General features: G+C 31.9%; 1 protein-coding gene across 1 annotated transcript in view; it reads left to right on the plus strand.

The window, feature by feature from the left end:
• LOC134273909 (tRNA wybutosine-synthesizing protein 3 homolog) overlaps positions 1 to 5,990 on the plus strand; it is a 36,228-nt gene that overhangs the window by 30,207 nt on the left and 31 nt on the right. The gene's annotated exons all lie outside the window — the stretch shown is intronic.

Raw genomic sequence — 5,990 nt, forward strand, 5'->3', positions numbered from 1 at the left:
TTTTGAAAATTAACTTAAGACAAGAACATTCCATGAATATCAAAATGCATATGACAGTTTAATAAATAATATTCTGCTAAGCATTCCTAGTTTTTACTGGTATTCTAGTTCATGTAAAAATTATGATTACTTATCACCCGTCTAGAAATCGCTTTCAAAAGTCTACTGGTTGTGCTTAATGCCACGAGGGCCAATTTTAAAAGAAACATAAATTTTCATATTTAAAAACAACTTCTCTGCTATACAGTCATGAGGATTTTTTTTTATTCTGGTTAACTTTTCGTTATATCATCAACTAATAAAAGAGGCCTTTAATAAATCAATAGATAAGTCTACCTGAAAATTTTAACATACTTACTATTATGTACATACAAATGAATCGATCAGCAGTAAATTTGCTTTACAACTGAGAACATTTACGTCCCAAGAAACTCAAGCAGGTCAACAATATAAATATCAATAATGTCACTCTGCGCTTAATTTCCTGATGAATATGTAATACAGATATAAAGTAAGCTAAAACGAAAAAAGTAATTAGTATCTGTAGTATCGTTTTTGAAAGAGGTCAGAGGGAAAAAATGAGAACTTACTAGTATCTGGGGAGTCAAATTCTTTTCAAAGCCCAATTTCTTTATAATTTGGTAAGTTTCCATGATTAAACTATCCTACAACAACAACTGCCTTTAATGATCAATTTCAATTTTAATAAAATAATGGAAAAAGCCCCCCCCCCCCCCCCCCCGATACTACTGATAAACCAAATTTCTATATGACTTTCTTAACTGCAGATACTCTGTCTGGTTCTTTGTTCGAAGTCTTATTCTTTTTCATTGACTGTGTGGTTCAGATTATGCCAGTTCTAGAATATAACCAATGATATATACCAAAAACGTACAGCTAAAATCTATTCTCCTTACAAATATTAACTTTTATTCCACAAGACTCAAAACAAACAAATGCGATTGTGATTTTGGTTTCGTTCTTTTTTTCTGGATTTTTTTTTCTGTAAAAGTTCATTGCTCTAGACAATAGTTTTATGGTAACGGTATGCTCCATGAAATCTATACAGGTTTTGTTTCACCGTAGGGCTGATACGTTAGAACGTTAGATATTATGGTTTATCACATATTTTCCCCTTTATCCCGTTGATATAGCTCATGTGATATCGTTTTCGTATCAACACTATGTATACCTACGCCGTGTGACGTAATGTGAATAAACAAATACATGTGTATGATGGAGATAATGACTTAATTTGTCAAATTTCACTTTATTTGATATATTTTAACGTTTTCATTCATGAATTTAAAAAAATAAGCTCTGAAATATTTTCTTTCTTTTATTTTTGTACGAACTATTTTATACAGCGTAATATTATTAATTACGTTATTTGGTCCGAGGTAACCGAAAAGGAACTTTGAATTAGAAATAAGGACAAAATACACATTTATAGTGAACAAAAATATGTGAAAAAAGAATCTCATATGGTTTGTGGTTTAATATGATTTTTATCCAACTCGTGTGTTTTCTATCCCCTCGCCAAGGCTCGGGGATAGAAAACACACAACTCGTTGGATAAAAATCATATCAAACCACAAACCATGGGAGATCCTATATTTATCTCTCGTATCAATCCTATTTCGTATCAGCCTGTTACTTGAATCGATGATAAACTTCTATAGTACTCTACTTATAGGTAAAGTTCTATATGGTTTTCTTTTCAAAGCTTCCACGTACAGTGTATATTTTAATTGTAACAATAACCAAAAGTTGACGGAGCAATTAATACATGTACATCTATTATCTTTGTAAATTTCAGAAATACCAAATTTAACATTATTTTATCAAGGTTATGCGCTGCATGAATATCGTAGTAAGCAACAAAAATCGATAGTGTTGCATTTTAAGATATGTCAGACAAATATTCATTGAAATAAAGAATTCATTGTAGCGAAAGTCTTAGACTAAAATTTTTCTTCTATAAAACCTTTGTAAATAAACTTCAATTACAGGCCACGGGGTACATTAGTTGTTTGTTGTTAATTGATCAGAATATTGATATATACAAGATAAAGAAGGGTGGCTTTAGACATGGCCGGAAATCAAAGTTCTAACGCCGATGTCTCCGAGGTTTCAGCAATTGATTTGCAGCTTACAACGTTTGAGTCATTATTGATTTTGAATATTTAAAACGATACCAGGATTTGGTACAAAACAGCTTCATTTTCTTAATAATTAAATAACTACTAGAATTACTTTTTAACCAAAAAGTTGTTTTGAAATGCTGTCATTTTTTTTCGGCAAGTACAATTGGCAAATATTTTGTAAATATTTTGTAAATATTTGTGCATAAAATGCTACTCTGTGTAATAGTTATCGAGTGCGAATTTTTCAAAAACCAATTTCCTGGCATTAAAATACCGGGGGTATATACATGTATCGTGTCTGTACTAAGCAATGAGGGGCAAGGGTGCAACACTTTAAATCACTTCAAGTTCTCTTCTGTAATTTGCCAGCAGGTGCTCTTGCGGTAGACAATCTTTATGAAAAATTCACAAAAACTTACAAACAAAAAGTGTAGTTGCACTTTCAGTTCTTATAATTTTCAGAATGGTTACTAGTTCAATTTAAAAATTTTAAAATTTGAAATCCAGTTTTTCTCAACAACTTCCTAACCAATAGAGTTTTATTCTTTCTGTTTGGACACACTGGTTTTTGCAAAATAGTATCTTTATGATACAATTTTTAAGGCAGATTGAATTTTTTTACTGGAGCCACTGAAACAAAAATTTTCAAAATATATACCGTAAATCGGGAATTTTTTACTGTAGATAATAGCAAATTTGCAAATTAGTCAATTTCTAACCTTTTGAAATTTTGTAAAAACTTGTTCACTGCTTTTAAATCTGCCGCTGTCAAGGCATCATACTTATGCAACGGCTGGCTCGCTAAACCAGTATTTTTCTTTCTTTCTTTTAGTTTTGTTTTTTTTCCTCTGAAATACTCGATTCAAATACTCAAAAAATGCAATGTGGAACCTCTTTGGTAAAGCATTAATCCATAGTTAAAATGCTTTATCGCTGGAGGGCAAAAGCAAATAATTCTCTTGCCTGATATACATTTTAAATTCATGGACAGGAACTATTGCGCCGTAAGAAGTGTTTAGACATCGGTTCTTAAGATTTTTGACTATTTTCACAATTTTGAACAATTTAAAATATTGAATTGAAACTTAATGATTTCAACTATATATTTTAAGATGTTATATACTTTTATTTTTACACTTTTTGAGTAGAAAACACTGCGATATCTACCTTTTGAAACAGTTGACTTTCGTAAAAACTTTAACCTAAGTTCTGGCGATATATAATTTGATAAAATAGGGATTATCCTCCTCCAAAAGAAGAAAAGGGGAACAGTTGTCGATGGTTAGTGTGAGCTTTTCCCTTGGTTGAATTTTATCTCTACAGACTCCGGGGAAAGCAGGATATGGGGTACATCTTACTTACAATATCGGTGTTTCCACCATAGTAAGATATCCTCTGGATTCTGTACGTAAGAGATGAAATTTTTCCGAGGGATTATCTCACATTAGGGCCCTCTTTTTAATTCCGTTTTTCTTTCTTATAGTAGGATATTCCGAAGTTTTTAGTTTTTTGGAGCAGTTTTCTTTTTAAATTTCTATATTGATTAGACATGCATGGAAGATGGTTATATATTGTACCAGTCAAAGTTTCAGATGCTGCAATTTCAGCAGAGGAATGACCAGGTTAATGTTTTTGGAGCAGGTTAACATTTTTGGTGCAGTTTTTGGTGTAGGTTTCATTTCCAAGTAAGTACAATCCCTATGTTGACCAAACTTGCATGGATGATACATCTAAGGATGGATACAACCGGGCTTGCTTCGGATGCTAAATCTGACCTACATTTTCCGGTTGAGTAAACAGGTTAAAGTTTTTGGTGCAGGTTTCATTTCCAAGTAACTATAAGCCCTATGTTGACCAAACTTGCATGGATGATACATCTAAGGATGCATACTACCGGGCTTGCTTCGGATGCTGAATCTGACCTACATTTTCCGGTTGAGTGAACAGGTTAAAGTTTTTGGTGCATGTTTCATTTGCAAGTAACTATAAGCCTTATGTTGACCAAACTTGCATGGATGATACATCTAAGGATGGATACAACCGGGCTTGCCGGATGCTGAATGTGAAATTTTAACTGAAGGTAACTATAAGCCCTAGTTGTAAAACCGGGCTTGCTTCGGATGCTGAATCTCACACACAAAAAATCATAACATTCTATGATTCAAGATCCTCTTCGGATGCTGAATCTGACCTACATTTTCCGGTTGAGAACAGGTATATCATTTCCAAGTAACTATTTGTTGACCAAACTTGCATGGATAGAATTTTGAAATGTATATGTATACATTTTTTATGTTGACCAAACTTAATTTCTTTGCTTCAGATGCTGAATCTAAAAAAAAACCTCACTATTTTGTCATATAAATCCTCCTTTTTGCTTTGTGGGTGTGTAGAGAAAGTTTTAAAATTTATGTTAAAATTTTTTATATGAAAAGTCAAAATTCACATTTTTGGAATGTACACTATTTGTTGGTTAATTGTGTATTTTGTTAAAGACAACATTATATGTGAGTTGAGTTTATAATTTCCTAAATTATATAGACAATAGTTTGGACATAGGTTTAATTGAAAGATCTATATAAAAAAGAAATATACAACCCAAAATTTTAACTAAAAAACACAAAAAATCATAACATTCTATGATTCAACATCCTCTTTCGACGCAGCGGTATATCTGTTTGTTCTAGAATTTTGAAATGTATATGTATACTTTTAGTGATAATTTCTTTACCTATAAAAAAAAAACCTCACTATTTTGTCTATAAATCCTCCTTTTTGCTTTGTGGGTGTGTAAGAAAGTTTTAAAATTTATGTTATTGAAAAGTTTCACGTTCTAAGGTATTTTGTTAGTATATGTGAGTTGAGTTCCTCAAAAGAAAAGATCTATATAAAAAAGACAACACTAAAAACAAACAAAACGAGGCAACGATTTTGCAGGTCGAAACCTCGACCACAGTGGTTTTACATTGGGCTTGAAAGAATATATAAATTCTTTCAAAGTTTTAGAAATAAATAAATTATTTTAATTCCTAGGCAGCAGCTTTAAAAAAACAGAAGACTAAGACAGACACTCACATTTAAGTTTTATTTGCATGTAGTTTTAAAAGCAATTGGAGAAAAAATTTAAAATAAAATTCATTCTTTTGTTTCTATGGATACGGTAAAATTTGTCCATTCTTTAACTTTGTACTATTTCTTTCAAAAATAAGTTCAATGATATGAGAAATTAAGATTTTAATGCTTCAAAAGAGACGGTTTGACAGTTTATGAAAGAAATAAAATTTAAATTATATAATTTGTATTCTTCGCTTCAGTTCGCTCATTGCAGTGTAACTGGTCTTGTCAGTTGGAAGAAGGTTCACTTGTTACAGTGTGTCGCCTCATCCCCCTCTACATTAGTTCAATATTTAGGTGAATTGGCTCTGGGGAAAATGCATTCTAAGCAATTATAACTATTACACAAAGCTGGATTTCCCCCGAGAAACTGCGTCTGATGTAAAATTTCCGTAGGAATCGTTTCCTACTCTATAGCCTATTTTCCTGGAGATTTGTAATCTAGTTTTCCGGGGGAAAGAATTTTAAAGAAGAAAAATAACTCTTAAAGACCGCACTGTCTAAAATCCGAAACATTTTTTTTAGGTTGGAAGTTTAACATAAGGACGAAATGCTACATTGTAAACCTTTCCCCGTATAATAATTTTTCTGTCTGTCTGTGTGTGTGGAGGGGAGGGGAGTAACATTTGAGAAAGTTTACTATATGACACAGGCGGGAGAAGACTGCCGCCATTACAAATTCATATCTTTATCATTTTCTTATTCTGAACTTTAAATATATATTTTCAG

This window comes from Saccostrea cucullata, unplaced genomic scaffold (genome assembly GCF_032062105.1).
Source record: "Saccostrea cucullata isolate Sc308-1 unplaced genomic scaffold, CSIRO_AGI_Scuc_v1 ctg31, whole genome shotgun sequence".
Taxonomy (NCBI): domain Eukaryota; kingdom Metazoa; phylum Mollusca; class Bivalvia; order Ostreida; family Ostreidae; genus Saccostrea; species Saccostrea cuccullata.